The sequence below is a fragment of the Rosa rugosa genome, chromosome 7 (assembly GCF_958449725.1).
Source record: "Rosa rugosa chromosome 7, drRosRugo1.1, whole genome shotgun sequence".
Classification (NCBI taxonomy): Eukaryota; Viridiplantae; Streptophyta; class Magnoliopsida; order Rosales; family Rosaceae; genus Rosa; species Rosa rugosa.
Genome location: NC_084826.1, coordinates 24,787,650 through 24,813,280, shown reverse-complemented (window position 1 = coordinate 24,813,280; position 25,631 = coordinate 24,787,650). Strand labels below are relative to the sequence as shown.

At 37.3% G+C, this 25,631-nt stretch overlaps 1 protein-coding gene across 26 annotated transcripts in view; it reads left to right on the top strand.

Moving 5' to 3' along the window:
* Positions 1–25,631, top strand: part of LOC133720398 (uncharacterized) — a 45,556-nt gene that overhangs the window by 12,218 nt on the left and 7,707 nt on the right. For 10 of the 26 annotated variants that reach the window (XM_062146665.1, XM_062146666.1, XM_062146661.1 and 7 more), the window contains exon 1: positions 22,131–22,802. The exons of 1 other annotated variant lie outside the window; for it this stretch is intronic. The gene's annotated coding sequence lies outside the window, so the exon portion shown is untranslated. Of the gene's footprint in view, positions 1–22,127; positions 22,803–25,631 lie in introns of those variants that run through there. 15 more of the 26 variants (XM_062146673.1, XM_062146672.1, XM_062146671.1 and 12 more) reach the window with 5 other exon arrangements.

The window sequence follows — 25,631 nt, the reverse complement described above, 5'->3', positions numbered from 1 at the left end:
CTTCAGGAAGCAAACCCCCGATCATTATCAGCATGTCAGAATAGCAGGAATCAGTCATTCCATGCTTTGCTTTCAGATTGAATGTCTGAATCAGACCATTTAACTTGGTTGTCTTGGTACAACCAGGGTACAAAGGCTTATCGGCATCCTCCACATACTTCAGAAACTCATTTGAGTCTTCTGAAATCTCCTCATCCTCACTCTCTCCTTCTACATCATTCTCTCCCATCCTACTACCCCCATCCCAATCTACAGTTTCAGCTTCCCCTCTTCTATTGCCAGAAATGGCAGCTGTATTAGGTTCTCCATGCCACCTCCAATGCTTATAACTACTATCAATACCATTCCAAAAAATATGGTCCTTAACAACTCCAATGGAAAATCCATCAGTATTGCAGCATTTTAGGCAAGGACAACGTATTTTTGCTTGGTTGTTGGCATTAGCAGAGGCAAATTTCAGAAACTGTCCTACTCCTACCTCAAACTTGCGTGACCTTCTATCAGCATTCATCCATGATTTATCCATCTTACACAGAAAAAGTAAAATAATCAAGATTTGTACAACACCTTACATACATTTATATATCCCAAACACAATACATGCTATACTGCTCAGAACTAACTAACTATAGAAGTAAAAAAGAAAAATGTACAAGATCAATCCTCAATCATCTATATTTAATGAAAAAACTATACAAGAGCTGCAAGTCATGCATTGAGATACGATGTTAAGAAAAACTTACTTGTAATTGCCTGACGATATGCCTGAACTACGACCTTGCTGGAATACCAGACCCTTCACAATGAAGTTAGCAACAATCTCAGCGACCTGTACAGATGTATCAAAACATTAGATACGCCGCACAATGTAATTATCAAAGATAAAAGAAATATTAACATCATTTAATAATTGCATTAGGCGGCCAGAGACATGCAGTTGTCCAAGGTGTTTTCGATCAGATTGCTAGATAGTAAACTCTTTGGAACATTGCCTAAAGTTAATGAATGTTGTTTTATTATCTGCAGCTACATGATTGCTTTATGCAAGTAAAAGATTACAAAGAAAGACTTAAAAGAAGTGAAGATAAACTTTGGGTTGGTGATTTTGTTCCTCTTGAGATTAATGTACAGGAAAAGATCAATTTGAGAGGGGAAAAAAAAAGGTATCATTTTAGAAAATGTAATGGTGAAGAATAATAATATATATTTTTTTTGTCTATCCACAAGCTGAAGTCAAAACTATCTAGAATTTTGGTCAACTTCTTTTGAACCGGCCAGTTTTGAGTATCAAGTTCTTTTGTACCTTAAAATGAACGCGGAGATCGCTGCCTCTGGCTTTGCAGGCTGATTCATCATTGCAAAACAATAAAAACCATTAGATTTTCAAAAACACTCAAACTCATACTAATAAGCCCACGAAACAAACACATTGGTTAAACTACAAATTACTTACACTTGGTATTGTTGTCCGGCTCTTGCAAATACTTCACCTGCAAAAAACCCAGTAACCCAATCTCATAAGAATTTGAATCCACCAACACAAAACCACAGATTCAATGACCCATACATTTTGATTTCGGACTAAAAACATATAAAACATGCTTCATTTTCACTGCTTCTGAAACCCAGAAAACCAAAACTATCTTTTTTTTTTGGTCGACTTTTGAGTCAAAGAAGCTATCAAATTCCTGTTTCAGTAATAGAACAACTAGAGTTTATATTTGGTCATTTGGATGCCTAAAACACAAACATGCTATCAGATTGGTATCATTTATGCTATCCTAATTATGCTATCAGATTGGTATCAATTATGCTATCCTAATTATGCTATCAGATTCACAGCAAAACACAAGCATCCTATCCTAATTGCCTATTCTGTAAGGTATGCAACTTAGTTGTTGTAGTTCCTAATGAATATTGATAAGTCCACATCAAGTCTTACAAACAATTCATACAATGAACCAAAAAAAAAAAAAAAAGCAGCCAAGCTAAATACAAACAGCAATATATGAAAGAATGAAAGATCAAAGACCATGTTTAGATCTCAAGTTCTCAACTTCAATCCATCTGTTACCAAAATATAGGGATTTCATGTTCATGTTTGTAGGTTGACGATCAATAACTATACTAAGACTAAAATCAGATTGTGGAAGAATATATATAGAGGAGGCAATAACAAATATATTTACCTGGCCGGTAATTTTACTTTCTGGAGATCAAACCGGTCAATATCAAGTTTGAGACCCTGTAAACATGCAATTGTACATAAGACTATAAAAAAGTTTTCGTATTTTGTAATTTTCACTTCTCAGCACCCAAGTAGCATAGAATATAGCTTCATATATACCTGATAAATTTTAAGCCCCTCAAAACTTCACCAGCAAGCCAATTGACACCAAGCTTATATGCTCAAACCTGAATTGCAAAGCCCCATGATAAACTGAGTTCGTCACTCCTGAGACATGTCAAAACATACATGTAAGCAAGAATGCTTCTTAAATGAATACATATAACTAATTCAAGCAATATATACTTAACTGTTAACGATAAAGAAGAAAACAAAACCCTCAACAAAGAACCAAAAGGGAAAAAGAAAAAAAAAAAAAACAGCCTTAGCAAACAAATAAAGAGGAAGTAGAATCACATCTATAATTATGACACTGTAAACAACAAGTCCACATAGTGAGATGGCAACGGATCAATTCCTAAAACCTGGAATCAGAATTCAATAATATATATATATATATATATATATATATATATATATATATAATAAAAAAACCAAAATCAATTGCTAAACCAATAATTGAAATTATCAAAGTAACAATCACCTTCATGCAGTGATGTTGTTCTAGTGAGAAATCCAAACCTACAATCATGAAGACGTCAAGTTAAAGAGAGATCATTTATGTTAACCAAAGAAAGAGGTTTAATAGATGTGCTCTATATATATATATATATATAGAATCTATTTCCTACATTTCTATAGTACTTCAATTCCTGTCAGACATTAATTTGACATAGCGAGCTCATCGCTCAATCTCCTTGTTTCCAAGTCATTCCAACTCAATAGAAGAAACTCTCATCGAGCTTATTCGCTTTTTGTTTTCCTCCGATTTAAAGAACAGAAGATTCATCAATAATCAGAAAACAAAACTTAAATACCTGATTCACAGCAGCACAACCAAGTAAAACCAACTAACAACACCAAAAGAACAAGCCAAATACTCCTTTGCATAAAACCTACACAATAAGAACAAAATAATCATCACCATTCAAACAACAAAACACCCAAACATCTATAAAAACTAACAATCCAAACCTCAACAAAAACCACCCACTGAAAACCACAAAACCATACCCAAACACATAGAAACCAAAATCATTACCTCAACAAAACATAAAAACCAAGATCAATTGAAACCCAACCACAACAAAATCCACCGATTCAAAACCACAAAACTACAAGCATCAATAAAACATCACCTCCGATGAAAAACCTCTTCTCCTCCGATGCTTTTCTCTTATCTATAGATTTGGCACGGTAAACATCTAGAAGTCATGGAACTTCTGGAAGGGTCAGTGGAGGCTAAAAACAGAGCAAGTACACGGGTGGGTTACGATTCTCTGCTCTACGGGTTTCTAGACTTTCTGTGGCAACCCGAAAAGAGATGTGTCGCTGCCCATCATGCAACCGCCGTCGATCATCGATTCGTCAAGGAGATTAGGAGAGAAATCTGGGTGAGAGAGGACTGGGTTTCAGAAATTAGATTTGATTTGAGAGAGGGCTGATTTTTGAGAGGTATAGAGTTTCTGGTTGGCGCAAGAGAGTTTTAGACATAGAGGTTTGTGGGAATGAAGAACACGAAGCTGCTAGGTTTTGTGTTATGTTTTTTTTTGGTGAATAAAAAAAAAAAAAAAAAAAAAAGACATAACACGTGCTTTGTGTTATGTACGTCAAAACAGATCGACTTCAAATAAAAAAAGTCAAACACTCCTTATTCAAACAACAGAATTTCTTAGCTCTGTTGTCTGAATAGTTTTACATTTACTGGTCACCGATAGGGTTTGGGCAATTAGGAGGGAAAAGACTTAATCTTGTTGGAGGGAAATCTAAACCTTTTGCTAAAAAAATTTTCATCTTTTCAGACGACATTTAAGTGTCGTCTGAGTCTGACCATATCTTCAAAATGAAACAAGCATGGTTTCTCATTGTATTCAGACAACACATTTAATTTTTGTGTCGTCTGAATTTAGTCTGAAACACTCAGACGACAGAAAATGACTATTCTGTCGTCTGAACTCTGTTGTCTGATAGCTTTTTTGGCATAGTGATTGGATTATTGATCCTTGCTTCCAATATTGAGGATGGGTTTTGAACCATTGGAGGAGGGACTCTTCAGAGAACCTATCAATTGTGAAGCCATCCCACCACTTCTGTTTGAACCTTCTGATTAGTGTCATTGCTTGGTCTTGATTTGGTGGAGATACAATTATATCCCACGAGATGATCCATGCAATATTTTGAAAGACATAAAAAGCAAAAATTGCTTCAAAGGGTTTGATGATAGAAAGTTCACAATTTTCTTGAAAAAATTTGAATAAACTTTTCATTTGTGGAGGCAAAATAATTTCGGTTGCGCCGAAAAACTGCCACCATGATTTGAACCATGAAGGGAATTTTGGACGAAAGTTTTTGCAAAAGAAAACAAACCAGGAATGTTGCCTGCTTTTGTTTTGGAGATAAAATACTTTTGTCCAGGCATCCACGTAATCCCAGTAAGTAAAATGTTGAGGAATAAAGTCTTGGGGAAACCTTTTGGGAGTCATTGGATGCTGATTCCAGTCATCAAAAGTTAAGATTTGGCGAATTTGGATTTTTGAGTGGGAAATTTGGCCACCTTCTTTGTCTTGGTTGTGGGTTATTGTGATTGAGTTAGTATCAACCAAGATAAATTCATAAAACCTTTGACCTTTGTTTGGATCATTGGTAACAAAATAATGGGGGTAAGTTGATTTTCTAAGAATTTGATAAGGCTCAGTATCATAAATTTCTGGATCAATTACCAGAATGGTTTTGGTTTCAGGTTTGATAAAATATGGGCTTTTAATAGGTTTTTGCTGGTTTGAAGGCTTTGTTTGACTTGAAGATGGTAAAGCAGGAGATTTTGGTAGAGTAAATTTTTGAGCAAAAGTTTGAGATTGCTCCACTAAGGGAGTGAAAGAGTTCCTGATAGGAACTAACTGTCCTGCAACATTTAAAGTATTTGAACTGGAAACCAGTCTGCTTTGCTGTGGCCTTGCGGGAGTCATTGCATAGGATTCTTTTGATGTTGGATTGGTTTTTTCACTCATCTTCCCTGTAAAAATTCTCTTGTGAGAAAATCTGGAAGGGAATTGCTCTCTCCTTTGATGAATGCAATGTCAAAATCAAAGACTGAAAGTATTGCTTGCCATCTTGCAAAAATCTGTTTGGAGGCAAGGTTTTGAACATCTTTTTCTAAAACTGATTTTGCTGCTTTGCAATCAATGCGAAGTAAAAACCTTTTGTTTAAAAGATAATCTTGAAACTTTGTGATACATAGCACTATAGCCAAAATTTCTTTTTTGATAATACTGTAATTTTGTTGTGCTTGGTTCCACAATCCTGAGGTAAATCTACCATATTGCTCAGGCTGATCTTCTGCTAATTTTTGTTTTAAAATTCCACCATATCCGATGTCGGACGCATCTGTCTCGACTATCTTAAAAGATTCTGGGTCTGGAAGCCCTAGACATGGTAGGGTTTTGACATAAGCTTTGACTTCTCTAACTATTTGAGTATGGGCATCTGTCCATGCTGGAGGGGTTTTCTTTAACCTTTGATAGAGAGGTTTGCACACAACCGTTAGTTTTACATAGAAGTCAGAGATATAATTGAGACATCCTAAGAATCTTTGTAATTGAGTTTTGTCTTTAATTTCATCAGGAAATTTATCAGCAAACTCTATTGCTCTTGAGATTGGGACAATAGTACCTTGTTTGATATTGTGTCCTAAAAATCTAATCTCAGTTTGAAATAATTTGATCTTTGGTGTAGACAAAACTAATCCATTGGTTTTTATAATTTGAAAGAATTTGTAGAGATGTTTCCAATGCTGATCAATATTTTCTGAAAAGATTAAAACATCATCTATGTAAACGATTGAAAAATTTGAATAAGGATTGAAGATGTCATTCATCATATTTTGAAATTCTGAAGGGGCATTTTTGAGTCCAAAGGACATAACATTCCATTCGTAATGTCCGAAGGGAACATTAAATGCTGTTTTGTATTTGTCTTTTTCGGCAATCTGGATGTAATACCCGGAAAATCCAAATTAAATTCCGTGGATTTTTAGAAATGATTTCACGATAGTAGGAGCGAGTACGAAGCTTGGAGAAGTTGTGGAATTAGTTCGAACGATTTTATTTTCGAAAACGAACGTTTTTAGGGGGTCAACAAAGTTGACTTTTTATACGTTCAAAATTTGGGAAAACTTCCTTCATGAAAGTTGTAGAGCTCGTCGATACGAGTTCGTGGACATGTGGAACGCATTATTCGGAGTTCGTATGATTAAGTTATGAATTTTTGAAATTTGGGAATTTTCTATAAATAGAGAAATTTTCCGAATTCTTTCTTTAAGGACAAAAAAATGGGAAATTTGCGTTTTGGCCCCCCAGCTCTCTCCGTTCTCTCTCTCGTGCGTCCCTCAGACCCGACGGGTCGCGACCGACCCGACTCGGTCGGAAAGGCCACTTCCCGGACGCCACCGCCACCGGACCCGCACCAGACCGGCGCGCCTTGCCGAGCATAGCTGCTCTGTGGCCTCTCCCCGCCCCGCCGCTGCCTCCAAGCCGAGATCAAAGCCCGACCCAAGTGCAAAACGGACCCAGCCGGAAAACCACTTTTCCGGCGTTGCATGGGCCGATCGTTCACATTTTCGTGATCTCCTCCTTCCCCTGATCATCCCCATATAGGCCTTGCTTGACGATTTGGAGTGTGGAGTGAAAGATCACGAGTTGAAGATTTCGACGTCCCTGATTCAATCTGGAATCTGATCAGACGCACGAGATTAATCCAACTTCAACGCTTGATCTAGGACGATCTAGGCCAAACCAGACTTAGCTCCAGGTATGGAAGTCGATCACCCTTTCATTTTGAACTAGTTTGTAGTTGGTCACTTTGCCATCTGAGGTGGTTGACCGGCGTTGACCGCCCACTGACCACCGCTTGTGGCGGCGCATCAGACCATATTTCGAGTTTTCATTATCTAGGCGATGATCTATGCATCCATACGAGCGTTTTGATATATAACATGGTCATGTTAGAAAAAGTTGATAAATAGTGGATTTACGTTTTGACGTTACTATTTAACGTTTTTACGTTTATCTTCGGTTTACGATCTGTGAAGATCTGACCATCGGTTTTGCTTCAATTTTGGATATGTTGATCGTATGACTGTCCCGGTGACCTTGTGAGGTCACGGGCGAAGATCCGACCGTTGGATCTTCGTATAATTGAGAAATAGTGATTCGGAAGGCGATTCGTGAGAATCTGACTGTCGGATTTTCATATAATTTTGTGGAGATGTTAGTAAAGGCGATTCAGGAAGATCTGACCGTTGGATCTTCGTGATAATTTTGGAGGATGATCCTAAAGGCGATCCGTGAGGATCCGACCGTTGGATCATCATTAAATTCAGATCCGACCGTTGAATCATCGTTTAATTTGAATCTGAGCGTTGGATCGTCGTTTAATTACATATTTGAGTTGTTGGCTAAGTCAAGATCATTACTGGACTAGGTGATTGACGGTTTGAGTTGGTGGACGATTGTGGATCGTATTTTGAGCTGAATTGAAGACGCAGCGGGATTATCGAGGTGAGTAAACCTCACGTGGTTCATATTACGAACCCAATACAATTAATTGCTTTATTTTGTTGCAATCATATGAACTATTGTTGGTGTTACTAGACATTCCTGTGTGAATGTCTGTATATATATTATTACGTGAAATAATATGTATTGTTGGAGTTGTGTTGAGTTATTGTTGAGAAACAACATATTGTGAGAGGTATTGAGTTTATTGTTGAGAAACAATATATTGTGAGAGGTATTGAGTTTATTGTTGAGAAACAATATATTGTGAGAGGTGTTGAGTTTTATTGTTGAGGAACAATAAATTGTTGTGATCTGTGGAGATCACTAGGTCACGAGGTGACCATGGCATCTATTAGTGAATCACGCTCTCGTACCGGGCTGGTGGTTATTAATAGTATTAAATCGTAATCACGTCTGTGGCCGGACGAGTGGTTACGTTCAGTTAGAGCTCTAGTCTGTCTGCCAAATGTGGAGTGACCTTATGAGTGAAATTGAGAGTAACTCATAAGTGTCAATATATATATGGTAACCTTATGAGGGAAATTGAGAGTAACTCATAAGGGTCTATATATATATATGAGTCTGTCTACCAAATGTTGGGAAATCTTATGAGCGAATTTGAGAGTAACTCATAAGTGTCTATATATATATATATATGAGAGTGAGTGATCTTATGAGCTAAATTGAGAGTAACTCATAAGTGTATATATATATATATGAGAGTGAGTGATCTTATGAGCTAAATTGAGAGTAACTCATAAGTGTCTATATATATATATGAGAGTGAGAAAGTAACGTGGGTTTGTGGTGGTCTTGTAATTTAATAAATCAACAATTCTTTCTTGTTTACTCATACTAGCTGTCAAAAGCTTACCGGGTTTTGTGTTGTTGCAACTCCCGGTACACTATTCAAATTGTGTAGCGGGTAATCCTACAGGACAGGAGAACCAGGACGGTGACCGTGCGGTTAGAGCAATTGTTAGAGTTTTACAGCAATTGTAAGTTGTGAGGTGTGTTATGCTCATTTAGAGCTTTACAATATTGCTTGTGAGAGTGAATTGTAATAATGAACTCGAGGTTTCGAGATTTGGAGTTTGTGTACCTTGTGGTGAGATTATATTGAGAAAAAAATTCAGAACGTTTATTTGATTAAGTGGTTTAATTCATGTTTCGGATTTGAATTTATTATTCAAAATTCGGGGCGTGACAGTTTGGTATCAGAGCGTAAGGTACATATTTGGTGATAATCAGTACCTCCCGAGTGATGGCCCGTCTGCAGCGGATCCCCATCATATACTCTTCGGTACTGGTAAAATCATTGGGTATGTCTTAGTATGGGGTCTAGACAACGTGTAAGTCCGTAGGACGGTAGAGTTGTCTACTAAGTTCGTATTAGAATAAGTTTAGTTTCCGCGAGTTGTGATCTTCGAGGAATAGGAACCTCTGGATTTAACTCTGATGAGTCGGTGAGGTAGAGGTCGAGTCTGATGTAGGGACATGACCTTTCTATGGAGACAGTTGAGGATGAGGTGGAGGCATTAGAGGTTGAGTTGCCTAGTCTACCTGTAGTTGATGTGATGGATGTTATTCTTGGGTTGAAATGGTGAAAGAGATTGAGACCCTAGGAATAGTTGAAAAGAGAATTGATCTCACCAACTCAAGATGATAGGAGTGTGAGAGATTATGAGACAGAATTCTCAAGACTATATTGGTGTTCGAGTGTAGTGATGTAATTTGGGAGATACTTATGTTACCTTTAATAAGGGTAGTATGTCAAGTGATCATGGCATAGGTTGACTTTGTAAGTGAAGTGGTGGAGCTTGTGTAGCTTCTTTGAGTTATCACCTTTGAGGAATGGGAACCTTTGGATTAAACTCTGGTGGAGTTATTGAGGATGGTTTTCACGAAAAACAGTATCCTTATGTGCATTGTAGTCGTTGGTTGTTGGGGTCATGGTGTTTGACCAATGCTTGTATCTAAAGTCGTTACGAGTATTTGACTAGTAGTTGTGATACTTTCCATTAGTTGGATATGCAGATGTTTTGAGTTGAAGAATACTTAGCAGTTATTGGTTGCTTAGTGATGGAATTGTGTTATAATGGAGCATTCATTCATGCACAGTTGTTTGGTGTTTAGGATAGCTACTATATATTAGCTAAATGTCGGGGTGTGGTTTGAGATCTGCGGATGGTATTGGAAATTATTGTGGAGTGCTGGTTCACTGACTATTGTTGAGTAGTAATGCATAATTCGTTGTTACTATGATGGATTTTGTGTATGGTTGACTTATGGAAAGATTGATATGACCTCGTGATAGGATTGACTGTGAAGAGACATTGTGTTGATGTATGAGCTTAGGTAATAACGTTGTTTTCAACTCTAGGAGTGCTAGGGTTGTATAACTAATTTATGAGGCCAGATACTGTTGTGAGGACAGATTATGGATTATGACGTGGTTAGTGTGAAGTGCTATAATCACAGAATTTTGACCCACTAGATGTTGACTTACCACCAAATGAGCAGTGAGGTGATTCGTGGGTGAGATACTGAGTGTGGTACCAGTATCGATTAGTGGATGCTAAGATGGTACATATTGCTTGTTGAAGCAATTGATAGATGGAGTGATCGAGATTTTTTTTTAGAGTTGTAAGTGTAACTCTAAAGATGTGGGTTTTTCCTAGCTAACTCAGGAAGTGTTTAGCTTTATTAATCCCTAATTCTAGCGACGAAATTATTGTGTTTGGTTTGACTCAGAGGATACTAGCTTGACCTCTGTGTGACTTAATTGATTGCTAGGTTTTGAATGATTGTTTGTGATAAATCATTTTGAAAGATGTGTGCAGCAGAGTCTCGATGGTTTTGAAAAGAGTATTAAGTGACCAAGGTTCGATCCTTGGTGTTGTTGTGGTTAAACAAAAAAAGAAAAAGAAAACATGCACACAATCTTATTGATTTTATATTACAAAAAGGGAAACGAGGACTATGCTATACTAAGCCTAGTCAGCAGCTCCGGATGGGTTGAGGCTGAGCTCAAGAGAAACGTTTGAGCCACTGTGGTAACCGCCTGAGCCACCAGAATAGTAACCAAAAGCGCTACCTTCCTCGGAAGTAGCCTTCAGGTTACCAAAGACGTCCTCGCCGTGCACGGGGAACAGAGGAAGAGTTTGAACCTCCTGGTGATCTCCTCCTCGTTGTTGCAGGGATGTTTGTCCTCCTGTTGTGCCAAAAGAGTTGTACTAGTATTAGTGTTGAAGTGTGAGGAAGAATATGAAACAGAATTTAAATCAAGAAATCCTTCATTACCAGTAGAATAGGTGGAACCAAAGTTGAGATCAATGGATCTACCATCATCAGTAGAACTAGTGGACCCAAAATTGATGTCAATGGATCCACCAGCTGGCCCAAAATTGATGTCGATGGATCCACCAGCACCAGTAGAACCAGTGGACCCAAAATTGAGATCAATGGATCTACCAGTACCAAGAGAACTAGTTCTCATGGGCACTGGAGCAGCCTGATTACACCTATTCATCTGCTTCTCTCGAGCCCTGACGTTCTGGAACCAAAAGTAAATGTTCTTACCCTCAACATACCCATACTGGTTCAGCTGGAGACAGATCTCGTGAATCTGCTCTGTAGTTGGGCACTTAAATCCCTTGACGTAGTAAAGATCCTTGAGGATTCTTATTTGTTCTGGAGTAGGAATCCACCTGGTACGGCTTCGCCAGAAATCCATGTTGGCACTACTTCCAGCTGCTTGGGTGTTTCCTCCCTCCTCTGTTGGTTGCTGTTGTTGTGGTTCCATTTGTTGCGGGGTTTGGAGCTCCATTAGTTGCAGAGTTCGTGGCTCTTGGGTCATGGGGTGAGAGGATGTGGAAATCGAGGAATACATGGTTTAGTGTTTGAGGGAGATTTTGTTAGAAGGATTGGAGTTGTTGAACTGGTGATTGGAGATCTGAGATTCTCAGAGGAAAAATGAGATCGAATCTTCAAATGGAAGAAAAGATCTGAGAAAGAAGGATTGAAGATTTGGAGGAAAAGATTGAAGATCTGAAAGTTCAGAGGAAAGATGGGATTGAATCAACTAGATGGGAGAGAAGATCAGAAGAGAAGGATTGAAATTGATGAAGAAAGGATTTGAGAAGAGAAAGGCTGAAGAGTTGAGAGAGAAAGGCTTGAGCTCGGAAGAAAATTTCTTTTCTTTTGGAGTGAACAGTTTTTCCCCAGAATGCACCTATTTATAGAACAAGGTGAGCAGATCTCCACCGTTGGATGAACGATCTCAGAATTTGAATCCACGCGTTGGATTAAAGTCATCCGAAAACCCGGAAAAGTTGTTGGCGCGTGGAGAGCGTGTAAGGGGACAGGCCGAACCTCGAGATGCTGTGGCAGACAGCTTTAGCCGAAAGCAGATTTGACTGCCGTAAATCACGGAAGGGATAAGCCGTGACACAAGTGGGCCGTACTTGGGCCTGTCTCGGATCAAGGCATCACTGTAGCTGTGGGTGGAGGCCTGATGGGCCGAGTTTCAGAAACAGTTTTGGATATGATGGGCCGAGTTTCTGAAACAGTTTTGGATACGTTGGGCTGGGTTTCTGCAACAGTCTTGGATGTTTTGGGCCGAATTGTTGAAACAGTTGAAACAGTTAGTTTAAATAAAAGGATTGGTATGGATAATAACGTGAGCAGCCGTGCTCGAGTGGTTGAGTGTACAGTTCGTGTACAAGAGGTCTGAGGTTCGAACCTCGCCTCTCGTTTATTTTTATTATGTTCGTTTATGACATAATAAGTATAAAATTTGTACACATTATATTAAGCACAGCTTGTGCTCCAGTGGTTGGGGGACAAAGGTTTCGTGCGGCAGGTTGAGGTTTCGAACCTTGCCTTCCCCGTTATTTCATTTATGTCACTTATGACATAATAAATATAACACGTGAGCATATATTAATGAAGACAGCTCTTGCTTCAGTGGTTGGGAGCAAAACCTTCGTGTTTGAGGTCGGGAGTTCGAACCCTACCTCTTACAAATATTTTTGGGTCTCGTATATGCTTGATATACGGACGTATATACGGTATGTACGGTATACATACGTATATACGGTCTGTACAGTATGCATACGTATATACAGTTGTACGGTATGCATACGTATACACGGTCTGTACAGTATGCATACGTATATACAGTTGTACGGTATGCATACGTATACACGATCTGTACGGTATGTATACGTATATACGGTATGTACAATTTCATACCGTAGCCGAGCTGGAAGTTGGTGGGCCGATTGGTAGGCCCAAATAGTAAGCCCAAATAGTAAGCCCAAATAGTAAGCCCGAATAGTAGGCCCAAATGTTAAACCCAAAGTGGTTTGGGCCGGTTCGAAATGTGGATGGTCCGATTTCTTCAGGCCCAATTGGCCAGCCCTAGTGCTTAACCCAAGGATTGAGCAAGCCCAAGTCATCATCATTGGATGACATAATTTATTGGCGTGCTTTTGGGGATGATTTGTTTTGAGTGATGCATCTTAAGTTTTACTATGGAGATTTACCGTGATGCTAATTGAGTAGCGAAACACTTTGTGAGAGTGTTTACTGTGCTTGTATGCCAGTACAGAGTGATGATCTATGTGAAGATCTATGTGATGATCTATGTGAAGATCTATGTGAGGATCTATGAGATGATCCATGTGATGATTTTGTGTAATTGATGTGGATTGATGTTGAACAGTTGTGTTGTGCGTTTACGTTTGTGATGAAAGGATTTAGTGGCCATAGGAATGTATTTTTATACAAAGGGTTGAGGCTCTGTAGATTACTACAGATTTGGAAAAGATGGAGATTCTATGGTTAGGTCAACCTTAATCGAGAGGAATTGACTTACGCTCAAATTTCGGGACGAAATTTCTTTAAGGAGGGTAGACTGTAATACCCGGAAAATCCAAATTAAATTCCGTGGATTTTTAGAAATGATTTCACGATAGTAGGAGCGAGTACGAAGCTTGGAGAAGTTGTGGAATTAGTTCGAACGATTTTATTTTCGAAAACGAACGTTTTTAGGGGGTCAACAAAGTTGACTTTTTATACGTTCAAAATTTGGGAAAACTTCCTTCATGAAAGTTGTAGAGCTCGTCGATACGAGTTCGTGGACATGTGGAACGCATTATTCGGAGTTCGTATGATTAAGTTATGAATTTTTGAAATTTGGGAATTTTCTATAAATAGAGAAATTTTCCGAATTCTTTCTTTAAGGACAAAAAAATGGGAAATTTGCGTTTTGGCCCCCCAGCTCTCTCCGTTCTCTCTCTCGTGCGTCCCTCAGACCCGACGGGTCGCGACCGACCCGACCCGGTCGGAAAGGCCACTTCCCGGACGCCACCGCCACCGGACCCGCACCAGACCGGCGCGCCTTGCCGAGCATAGCTGCTCTGTGGCCTCTCCCCTCCCCGCCGCTGCCTCCAAGCCGAGATCAAAGCCCGACCCAAGTGCAAAACGGACCCAGCCGGAAAACCACTTTTCCGGCGTTGCATGGGCCGATCGTTCACATTTTCGTGATCTCCTCCTTCCCCTGATCATCCCCATATAGGCCTTGCTTGACGATTTGGAGTGTGGAGTGAAAGATCACGAGTTGAAGATTTCGACGTCCCTGATTCAATCTGGAATCTGATCAGACGCACGAGATTAATCCAACTTCAACGCTTGATCTAGGACGATCTAGGCCAAACCAGACTTAGCTCCAGGTATGGAAGTCGATCACCCTTTCATTTTGAACTAGTTTGTAGTTGGTCACTTTGCCATCTGAGGTGGTTGACCGGCGTTGACCGCCCACTGACCACCGCTTGTGGCGGCGCATCAGACCATATTTCGAGTTTTCATTATCTAGGCGATGATCTATGCATCCATACGAGCGTTTTGATATATAACATGGTCATGTTAGAAAAAGTTGATAAATAGTGGATTTACGTTTTGACGTTACTATTTAACGTTTTTACGTTTATCTTCGGTTTACGATCTGTGAAGATCTGACCATCGGTTTTGCTTCAATTTTGGATATGTTGATCGTATGACTGTCCCGGTGACCTTGTGAGGTCACGGGCGAAGATCCGACCGTTGGATCTTCGTATAATTGAGAAATAGTGATTCGGAAGGCGATTCGTGAGAATCTGACCGTCGGATTTTCATATAATTTTGTGGAGATGTTAGTAAAGGCGATTCAGGAAGATCTGACCGTTGGATCTTCGTGATAATTTTGGAGGATGATCCTAAAGGCGATCCGTGAGGATCCGACCGTTGGATCATCATTAAATTCAGATCCGACCGTTGAATCATCGTTTAATTTGAATCTGAGCGTTGGATCGTCGTTTAATTACATATTTGAGTTGTTGGCTAAGTCAAGATCATTACTGGACTAGGTGATTGACGGTTTGAGTTGGTGGACGATTGTGGATCGTATTTTGAGCTGAATTGAAGACGCAGCGGGATTATCGAGGTGAGTAAACCTCACGTGGTTCATATTACGAACCCAATACAATTAATTGCTTTATTTTGTTGCAATCATATGAACTATTGTTGGTGTTACTAGACATTCCTGTGTGAATGTCTGTATATATATTATTACGTGAAATAATATGTATTGTTGGAGTTGTGTTGAGTTATTGTTGAGAAACAACATATTGTGAGAGGTATTGAGTTTATTGTTGAGAAACAATATATTGTGAGAGGTATTGAGTTTATTGTTGAGAAACAATATATTGTGAGAGGTGTTGAGTTTTATTGTTGAGGAACAATAAATTGTTGTGATCTGTGGAGATCACTAGGTCACGAGGTGACCATGGCATCTATTAGTGAATCACGCTCTCGTACCGGGCTGGTGGTTATTAATAGTATTAAATCGTAATCACGTCTGTGGCCGGACGAGTGGTTACGTTCAGTTAGAGCTCTAGTCTGTCTGCCAAATGTGGAGTGACCTTATGAGTGAAATTGAGAGTAACTCATAAGTGTCAATATATATATGGTAACCTTATGAGGGAAATTGAGAGTAACTCATAAGGGTCTATATATATATATGAGTCTGTCTACCAAATGTTGGGAAATCTTATGAGCGAATTTGAGAGTAACTCATAAGTGTCTATATATATATATATATGAGAGTGAGTGATCTTATGAGCTAAATTGAGAGTAACTCATAAGTGTATATATATATATATGAGAGTGAGTGATCTTATGAGCTAAATTGAGAGTAACTCATAAGTGTCTATATATATATATGAGAGTGAGAAAGTAACGTGGGTTTGTGGTGGTCTTGTAATTTAATAAATCAACAGTTCTTTCTTGTTTACTCATACTAGCTGTCAAAAGCTTACCGGGTTTTGTGTTGTTGCAACTCCCGGTACACTATTCAAATTGTGTAGCGGGTAATCCTACAGGACAGGAGAACCAGGACGGTGACCGTGCGGTTAGAGCAATTGTTAGAGTTTTACAGCAATTGTAAGTTGTGAGGTGTGTTATGCTCATTTAGAGCTTTACAATATTGCTTGTGAGAGTGAATTGTAATAATGAACTCGAGGTTTCGAGATTTGGAGTTTGTGTACCTTGTGGTGAGATTATATTGAGAAAAAAATTCAGAACGTTTATTTGATTAAGTGGTTTAATTCATGTTTCGGATTTGAATTTATTATTCAAAATTCGGGGCGTGACACTGGATTTGCCAAAAGCCAGATTTCATGTCAAATTTTGAGAAAAGATTTGCTTGAATTAATCTTTTTAGTAAATCTCTTTTATTTGGAATTGGGTATCTAATCCACTGAAGGACTTTGTTTAAGGGTTTGTAATTAATTACAAGTCTTGGAGCTAGCTCCTCTTTCTAGTTCAGAAGCCTTCTGAACATAAAAAGCTGAACAACTCCATGGAGATTTGCTAGGTCTTATCAACCTTTTGTCTAAGAGGTCTTGAATTTCTTTCTTGCAATATTATAATAATTCATTGTTCATTTGAATTGGTCTTGCCTTTGTAGGGATTTTTCTTTTGTCAAAGTCTTTTTCATATGGTAGTTCAACCATGTGAGTTTTTCTATTCCAAAAAGCATTTGGGATGTTTGAGCTTACTTCTTTTTCTAATTTTTCTTTAAATTCTTTAATTCTGTTTTGCAGGATAAGGCTGTTGAAGTTAATGCTTAATTCTCTTAACTTGTAAATCTTCTTTAAGATGATTTATGTGGTTTTCTTTGTTTTGAATTAAATTGACTTTTTTGGTAATTGCAGCATTTCTAATTAAGTTTAAGTTTCTGGTTTTTGCTTTTTCGGTAAAAGGAAAACGAATTGTTTGACCTAAGATTGTTGTTTCTAGGCCTTCATCAGTTGTTAAAAATGGATGGATTAAACTGATAAAAGGAGTTCCTAGAATTAATTCAGTGTCGAGGTTATCGACAACTGTGAGAAATGTTTGTATGCAGATATTATCTACACATACGTGAACTTTTGGTAATTTGTATCGTATTTTTAATTTTGATCCTCCTGCTCCAGTTAATTTTTCTTTTGATTTTTCACAATATTTGGTAGGGATTATTCCTTGTTGAATACAGTTCATATCTGCTCCTGTATCAATCAAGGCAACTATTTGAATAGTATAAGAGTCTGAAATTGCAAGAGTTATTAATGTTCTCCATTTTTGGTAGGTTACTCTAGTAATAAATCCAATAAATTGTTCATTAAACACATTTTCTTGAATATTTTGATCGTTTTGGCTATTTTCTCCTTTTTCTTCAATTTTGGGTGGTTCCTCATTTGTAGGTTTGCTCTTGAGTTCTGCAATTTCTGTTTTTAGGAAAATTATATCTTTCTTAACTTGGTTTATTTCTTGTTGTAAATCTGAAATTGTTACTTCAGATTTTTGTCTTTTATCGAATCTTTGAAAAATATCTTTTATATTATAAAGGTCGTTTGACTGATTTTCTTTTCCTATATCTTCTTTAATTAAATCTTTGAAGATAGTTAGAAATTGAGCTTGAAGTTCTGTGTCTTCCATTTTTGCAGCTATTTCTAAAAACTCATTTTTTGTTTTTCGAGAAATCATTTGAATTTTTAATTTGTTTTTGCAATTGCAAATTTTTATACCTTCTTTTGAGATTTTACATTCTGTTTCTTCTTCATCAGAACTTGAAGTTTCTGAGAAGTCAATTTCATCTATTTGTAAAGTTTCTTCTGAATCAGAATCGTCATAGTCTGAACTATCTGATTCGGAATCAAGCATGATTTTGAGAAGTTTATTTTTTGTCTCTTCATCAAGATTTAAAGCATTAATTTTTTGTTTGACTCGACAATCTTTTTTGTAATGTCCTGCTTTGCCACACTTGTAGCAAATAGGAAGTTTTGGGTTTTGTCCTGAGTCTTTCTTGACAAATTTTCTTTTGTATTTTTTATAAGGTTTAGAGTTTGTATAAGGTTTAGATGTGACTTTTCTTTCTGGGTTTGATTTACGTTTTTTATAATATTTTGAATATTTCTTATGATGCTTTGGCTTTTTCCTAGAAGGAGATTTGAGAGATTGGTATCCAAATTGTTCACAAAAAGATCCTTGTTCTTTCTTTGTTGTGATTTGATTCTTTTTCATTTGGGCTTTTAACCTAATATCATTACAGAGTTCTAAACCCGTGGTGTTAATCGTACTAATTAACTGTCCATAGGTTAAATCTCCATAAGGAATTTTACTGCCATAAGTTTGTTTTAACTGTTGTCTAATTTTTTCGGCAAAAAGATTTGGTAATCCTGATATGAATTTTTCTTTCCATACAGGTTGGTTTGAGTCAGTTCTAAGCATGACTTTTGAGAGGAAAACATCTTTGTACCATCGAAAATCTTGGAGTTTCTTACATCTAAGATTTGTAAGGGTTTCGGCCATTCTGTCTTTGATTGCTTTGTGATCACCTATAAAGTGAGTCATGATAGAGTAACAAAGTGTTGCTACCACATCAGTTACTGGCAGATTTTGCTGGTCAACAATCATTGCACCAGTTGTTTGTTCTATTTTGACACTGCTTAAAATTTGATTGCGTTGATCAAATGTGAGATAATTATCCCACCATCCTTTTAATTGGCCAGTAAATCCTGCTACAAGGATATTACCGATTTCTCTATCTGTTTTTGTATTTTTGTAAACATTGCTAACCATTAACATTTCATTGATCTGTTGTATGATTCTGTATTCACTCATGCCGTCTATATTCCACTCATATAAAGTTCCAGCAGAATATCCAACATGTTTTTCAAGTTTTGCTTCTTCAAATTGTAAATCTATTGGAGTCGGTCTTGGATAATAATTTCTTGAAGGGGGGAATTTTAGTTTTTCTATTTTGAAATTTTCTTCAATTTGGCTGACGTTAGAGTCACTATCCGAATCTTCTCTAAGGTCAGAAAGGGTATTGATTCTTAAGGAGTTTGAAGGATTTGAACTAGTGGGTTCACTTAAATTTAATCTTTTTAAATGTTGTTCAATTTCTTCAAGTAGTTGACTATCATTTTTTAAAGAAAGGTTTTCATCTGGTTGAAAGGGTTTGAGTATAGGCTCATTTATTTCTTTATTTTTTCCTTTTGAGTCTGGTCTAGGTTCAGACCTAACTAATGTCTCTAGTCAATCCAATTGGGTTCCTACAGTATCTAAATACTAGTTTGTAAAATTGTTTTGTTCCATAATTTTTTGAATATCTTCTTTTGTTGATTCTTTTTGTCTATCTAGTGCATTCTGCATTTTGTATGGAGAAGCAGTAATTGTGTCTTTTCTTATTGGAATTTTTATTTCTTCCATGGGTGGTTTCTTAGCTTCTAGGGTTTTCCTATCTGCTAGAGTCCAAGTTTTTGTTACTTTATTTGTTACATTTATTTTCTTGTTAGAATCATGTTCAGTTTTGGACAAGTCAAAGTACCAATCAAAGAAATAAACATTTAATTTGTGCTTATTTAAAAAGGCATAGTATTCTTCTTGAATTTGGTCTCTTTCTTGTTTGTCAAAGATTACAAAGAAGGCTTTACGTTTGGAACTATTTTGGTCAGAATAAAAGTCTTTCCTTAGGTACTCTTTGTCTATTTCAAAGGGTTTTAATATTGTAAAGATTTGAGGATCTCTTATTTCTTCTGCAGCCATTGAGGATTGGGTTGGCGAAGCTTGCCTAGTTTCTTGTTCTTCAACAGTATAGAAGGGTCTTGGTATTGTAGAGGATTCATCTAAATTTCTTAAATTAAGGTTTCTGAGATTTCTTTCATTTTCATGTGGAATTGGGATTGATCGGGTAGATCTATTTGAACTTGAAAATTGTCTGCAGAGCAGATTGTTTCCTGTACTACTTGATGCAAAGCGTATGTGAAAGTACTAGATGGAACTAGTTATGAAACAATATTTTATCTCAATGAATTTAACTAAAGAAAATTTGATACACGACACGAAGATTTGCTAACGCAGTGTAAACCTCTCCACTGAGGAAACTTCACTGCGTGGCTTTTAACGTAGCCAACACGAAAAGAACAATCCAATAATAAACACAAGAGTTTACAGAACACAAGTAGTGTTGTTCATAACAAACACTTTCTCTTAGCAACAAATGCTAACTTGTTTTACAACCGTTCTAACTCTTAATACAACATTCTAGGCAATCAATCTTCGATCTTCCTTTCACTCAATTGAATCACCGATCTTGAGAGTGAATGAGAAAAATTATGCAATCTCACACATGAAACAAGTAAGGAGGGTTTTTAGAAAACGATTTGAACAAAACACCTAGTTCAATAGAAAATAATTTCTGCCATGAAAAACCCCCACAAACTTTAGTTTTGAAACCTTTTTATAAGGGAGAATAACTCCCCCTCAATCAAATCTTTTCTTAATAATTAATTAAGATAAACAAGGAAAGGTTTAAAACAATTTTTTGAATATGCAATCGACAATTTCCTAAACAAGATCTCAAATTGATATGCATGTTAAAAACCACTTTAATGCATAAGAGATTTATTGATTTAATACAACGATATGCATATCAATTTAGAATTATACCAACTAATATGGAATGAATGCACATTAAACTCAAGATCAGTGACTCGATTTGGCTTGATCTTTTCTTCAAGACCCGATCTTGTGATCTTTCTCTTTGTTTTTCTTGAGGCTCCGGTTTCCTTGTTGTAATGGGAAATCATTTGTTGAATGGCAATGGGCCAATATACTTACAGTATGTTTACGCTTCCATCAGAATTTTGGGAAATATAATCTACTTGATGGCTTTCTATGGGTTTTGGAGGAACTGCTTCATCAAGTTTCCACTCAGAGGGTAGCTCAATGTCAGTCCACTTTATCATTTTGGGTATGACAATATTTGACTTTCTCATATCTGTTTCTAATAAAAGAGTTTGACCTTTGGGATATGTAGATTTTGCTTTTGCACTTAACAGAGTATTCATTACTCTATAGTGGATTCGGTAAATATAGAGTTGTCATAACCAAGGGTTGTTCACCTGGAGACATGTCATAACCATGTGTTTTGACATTTAAGGTTAAAGCTTTTAATAATCCTGGATCATTAAGTGACACAGGAAAGTTTGGAAAACATTCAAAGTGAATAGGTCCATTGCATAGACTTGATTCAGCTAGTCCTAAAATTGAGTCTTCAAAGTTTCTGTGTCTACAATCATGTAGAGCAACAAAAACAGAGGCTTTGAGACCATTTCTGGTCAAGGGTTGGATTCCTACTTGTACTGCACCTATATGCAAATACTTGTAGTCTTTCTTTTTGTGTTCTGCTAAAGCTTTTTGAGTAAACAATTGAATCATTTGATGGTCAGAACCTACTTCAATGGTTTGTTCTTGTGTTTTAATTGAATACAAAGTTTTGAAGTCAAAGGTTCCTATTTTGTATATTTCATTGTAGCTTTTCTTGGGTAATTTCCAGTTTCCTACAATTTCAGTTAAGCTATGAGAAGACCACTCCTCACAGTTTAGCATAGTATCTGAAATACTACTCGATTCAGAAGTCATTGGGATTTAAGAGATTTTAGAGGGAGATGGACTTAATTCTTAGGTTGAGGTCTCTGATGGGGCACCCAAGCTTACCAACGGTTTCACTGCGCTTCTCCGCGACTTACTACCGGGAACACAAGTTGCTACTTCCTCAAAGGACAACTTCCTAAGGTTTGGGTTTCTCTCTCACTAAGCTGATGTTCACAAAAGGGAATTTTCACGTCATTAAGGGAATTTTCACGTCATTATCTGAGTAGAAGGTTATTTGTTTCTAAGTTGATTTGGTTTTTCTTTTCTGAGCTGTGAGTTTTTTTTTATTAATTTGTATTCCTGAATTGGTGATAAACTTATGTTTCTGTTTCTAATTGTATTGAAAGAAAGAGTATAGTTGTTTCGAATATTATAAAAACTGATACATTTGATAAATTTTATATCTACCTGTTTCAAAATATTTTGGGTTTTGCACTTTTGGACCAGTTTGTATACATTTGATGTACATGTGAGAAATGGAAATGGTTTGAGTATACATTTTATATCATAAGCACTGTTCATAGTAGCAGTGGAATGGTGGTTTTGCCCCCGAGGCTGATTCCACTCTATTGGAGTTTGTCTCTTAAATAACTCACCGACTAAAAGGGTTGAAATCAACGGAAAGAGAGAGTGAAGGAGAGAGAGTTCAGTTCGATCTGCTTAAAAAAAAAAAAAAAAAAAAAAAAAAATCACCGACTGAAAGAGAGAGTTGAAATCGGCGGAAAGAGAGAGTGAAAGTTGGATCTGCTGCTGTTGGTTGCTTTAAGATACAGAGGTTGAGTTGAAAACAAGTACGAAATCTCACCGTCTACGAGTACGACATCTGGGTTCAGAGTTGAAGCTATTAACTTGCTTCTGTCATTAGTTAATCTGACGAGGTAATGGTCTTCGTTCTTAATTTGGGTTCAAGATACTGGTGTTTTGGTTTTTTGGGTTCAAAATATTGGTGTTTGGTGATTGGGTTTTGGGATTTGTTTTGTGTCTTGCCAGTATACCTTATTATGTTCGTCCTTAGTTGCTTTGCTTTCTGTTTTTGAATTAACATTCTTGGTGTTCTGTTGTGTTTGTTTTTGGGATTCTTAGTGCACAGCTTGGAGGTTTGAGGGTGTTTCTAATTTTTCTTTAATGGGTATATCTCTGTTTTGCTAATGATGGCTATTGACTGGTTCTTTGTTTCATATGGGTTCAGAGTTGAAGCTATTGACTTGCTCTTTTGCTTTTGTTTATGTGAATGAGCTTAGAAATGAAAAAAGAGCCCTTTTTGTTTTCATGGGTTTTGCTCACATCTGGTTTGATTAATCAAGTTTCCTCTTTCAATTTATCTCTGTTGTTTTTTTTGGGTAAATTGTATGAATATCATCTCACAGTCAATTGCATCCAATTGTTGACTGTGAAAGTGATATTGGCTTAATTCTTCTTTGTGAGTATTTCCAAAGAGTTAAACATGACAGAGAGAGAGAGATAGTGAGGAGCAGCGGAGAAAGAAGATGCACTTTTTTTTCCCCTCTCTTTTCAATAGAAATTTCAATAGAAAAGGGTAGAGTGAAGATTAAATTTTTACAGAGATTAGGGGATGAGTAAACTTCTCAATGAATACTTGAACCGAAAAGTAAATCTTCAGAGACTTTTGGTGTGGTTTTCTGATTTTAAACTCCATGGTTAGCTTGGAAAACTGCCAACAGTTGAGATGCATTCATTCTTTTGGCCGCTGAGCTCACTTTTATTCAAATTTGACTTCTTTGGATGCAATTTGTTTTTTGAGTTTGATTTTTTTCTTCATCTTTTAATTGCTGCATGTATTTATTTTGTTTTCCTTTTTCTATTTTCATTTTCAAATTATTTTCAGAATGAATGAATGGATCCATTTTTGTTCTAAGTTGATAGGTGCATATATTGGTTTACAGTATTGAGTGTCATGCTTTTCATAAGTTCTCAAGCAATATATATATATATATATATATATATATATATATATATATATATATATATATACATACACTACAGTCAAAAAGATGGAAAAAATATTTTTCATATATATATATATATATATATATAAAGGGAACTTACAGTGTATGTAGGAAGCAATATATTGGTCTAAAAAAATAAGAGAAACATAAAAATAGGTTCAAAGGTTTTTGCATAAAAGGAGATGAAAAATATTTTTTCCATCTTTTTGACTGTAGTGTATGTTTGATTACATTTGAGGTATCAAGATTAGTGATATTTGAGAGAAGTTAGGGAGGAGTTTGTTATAGCACCTTCTTTGTTTTTAGAGAAAAATTCAGGTACCGTCCCCAAACTATGCTGCCAAGGCCAATTTGATACCCGAACTCTCAAAAGTATCAATGTGATACCCAAAGACCTATATTGGCATCAACGTGATACTTCCGTCAAAAAAATCCGACGGCCCCGTCTGTTTGCTGATGTGGCAAACACGTGAGCAAAAAAAAAAGGGCAAAATGGACTTTTTGCCCTCTTTTTTTTTTCATTTCTTCTTCTTCTTTTTCTTCTTCTTCAACCTGACTTCTTCTTCTTCTCTCTCCACTTCCTCTCTCTCCTCTCCTTCTCCACCACCCAAACCATCACTAACCCCGCCGATATCCTCTCCAATTCGGCTCCGCCATCATCCGCAAGCTCCAGTCCTTAGGTTTCACCAACCTCGTCCTCCTCACCCACACCGACCTCGACCTCAAGCGTCCTCGTCCTCCGCACCCACACCGACCTCCGCACCCACACCTGACGACGTCAACAGTCAACAGCCACCAACCACCCACCCCAAAATGGATTCCAATTTCGGCCTCGAACGCGAGCTTGGCCCCGATGACAGTTACCGCCCCAATCCCAATCTGAGCCCCTGAGCCCCGACGGCCTTGAAAACCCCAATCCCAATCAGTGGGCGGTGAGTTTCCGATTTGAAAAAGGCGAAAGATTTGCAGGTCGATGAGGTCGCATTTGGCTTCCGGAGTATGGGATCTGAGCTGAGAGCAAGGCAACAAGCTTCTCCACAGCCGGTTTCGCGGGGAGGAACCTCAAGGATGGCAAGAGGACCGACTTGCCATTGTATGCCAAATGGAAACCGATTGCCCCTTTTGTTTCAATCTCAGTTTTTTTCATTTAAGAGCATTGTGTCTTTGATCAAATTAGTGGAGACCCAGTTCGATTTACTCGTTTTTCTTATCTGGGTCTGTCTTAGATCTTCAAAATAGTTGCACAAAATGTTGGATCCGTGCGATAAGCTGAGTGATCAGTTACAGAGCTTTCTTTTCGTGATCTCAATCTTTGGTTTTGATTTGCTGGTGTAGATGTTAGATGATAAGCAAAGAAGAAAAAGATAAAGTGTTAAAGGTCATTATCAGTTCCCTGGTTTTAGCCCACTATTTGCTTGCTTTCTGATGGTGGAGTGATTGATTAGAACATCAATAGCAAGTAATAGTACTACTGGAGTAATATAAGGGACAGAGAGAGATAATGAGGGGGTCAAATTGGGGTCACTAACAACTACAAATCGAATTTCATGGCCTTCTTCATTTAAATTCACAGATCTGATTATATTGAGTGATGATGATGGAGATAGAACTAAATGTTTTATCTGGGTTTATGACATACTGAATTTATCTGGGTTTGATTTTGAGTTTGTGAGGATGATGGAAAAGACGAGAGAAGCTGGGGTAGTAGTAAAGTAGGCTTAAGCATCATCGACTCCTCAT